The sequence below is a fragment of the Monodelphis domestica genome, chromosome 4, assembly GCF_027887165.1.
Source record: "Monodelphis domestica isolate mMonDom1 chromosome 4, mMonDom1.pri, whole genome shotgun sequence".
NCBI lineage: Eukaryota > Metazoa > Chordata > Mammalia > Didelphimorphia > Didelphidae > Monodelphis > Monodelphis domestica.
In genome coordinates this window covers 265,102,587-265,103,978 of record NC_077230.1, presented here as the reverse complement: position 1 = coordinate 265,103,978, position 1,392 = coordinate 265,102,587, and the positions used below count along the sequence as shown (strand labels likewise).

The 1,392-nt window shown below is 35.6% G+C and overlaps 1 long non-coding RNA gene across 1 annotated transcript; it reads left to right on the top strand.

Moving 5' to 3' along the window:
* Nucleotides 1-525: 525 nt before the first annotated feature.
* Nucleotides 526-1,101, top strand: LOC130458886 (uncharacterized). Its single transcript, XR_008918255.1, has 2 exons — nucleotides 526-604; nucleotides 857-1,101. It is a non-coding gene; the product is annotated as an uncharacterized LOC130458886 (long non-coding RNA).
* Nucleotides 1,102-1,392: the final 291 nt, after the last annotated feature.

The following is a 1,392-nucleotide window of genomic DNA, read 5'->3' as shown; positions in this document are numbered from 1 at the left end:
ACTTTTCCCACATCCCCTCCAACATTTATCATTTTCCCTTTTGGTCATGTTAGCATTGTTTTAATTTGCATTTCTCTAATCAATACTGATTTCTAGCATTTTTTTTTCATGACTATGGATAGTTTTAACCTCTTCCTCTGAGAACTGACTATATCCTTTGACCATTTCTCAATTAGGGAATGTTTGTATTCTTATACATTTGATGCAGTTCTCTATATATTTGACAAATGAAGCAATTATTAAGCCCTTATTAAGCCAAGGACTATGCTAAGTGTTGAGAACATGAAGGCAAAAACCCAAACAAACCAGAGTCTCTGCCCTTGAAAGTCAACATCCAAATGATTATGAACATACAATATAGAAATAATCCATGGAAAGCATTAGCACTGGAGGCAAGGGTAAGAGCCTGGAACAGGAGAGGCCTCTTGAAGATGATAGGATTTGAGTTGTTCTTTATGTGCTGTTCCTTGGATACATGACTGTCTTCTGACTATGAGCCTTTCTTCGTCTTCTTTTTTTTTTTTAGAAATAACTGACTTTTATTATTCAACACCTGAAATAATTCACTTGCAACTGCTGCAGATCTTGACTTCTCAAATCTCAAGTACATAATTTTTTTAAATATATATTTAGAAGGATGGGGGATTATAGAGGGAACAGGTGAAGACTTTGGGGTACCTTTCAGAATCACTGTCCCTCACTTAAAGTAGTAATTTTTAAAAGTTATTAATTTTTTTAATGTTCTAATTTAAGGAATAAAAACCTGCAACCCCACTAATCCTCTGTTTTCATAAGGGAATCTCTTTTGGAAATGCCTAGAATGTCTTCATATCTTATGTTTGATTTCTCTTTTCAGAATTGATTATACACTACAGGAATCAGGGAAGATGTCAGTGAGAATTCAGCAGTGTGGCATACAAGCAACTCAGCATCATCTTGAATTCCTCACTGTTGGCAATAAGAGCAAAATACCATAAGGGAGATGCTAACTACACACATTTTTTTGGTTCTTTTTTCTTTGTCAGCCTTTCCCTCTGACATTCAGCTATAATATGATTCTAGAATAATGAGGTGGATTAAAAGGAGATGATTTTTTTGTCAGAGTTTGAACTCTCATTTGACTTAGATTTGTGCTTCTTTTTTTTTTTAATCTCTCTTACTCTCCTCCTTCCTGTTCTTGTGTTTCCCCTTCTGGAACTACTTCTATCTTTATCAGAAGTAGAGTCCTCTCCAAATGACTTGTCCAACATCACACAATTTCAGCAGAGCTGGGATTCAATCCCAAATCCTGACTCCAAATCCAATTTCTTTCCACCATAGCATTGTCAACGTGGAACCTAGAAGCCCCCAAACTTAGTAAGATTCAATGACCCCTAGTTTAGTTAGCTTGAA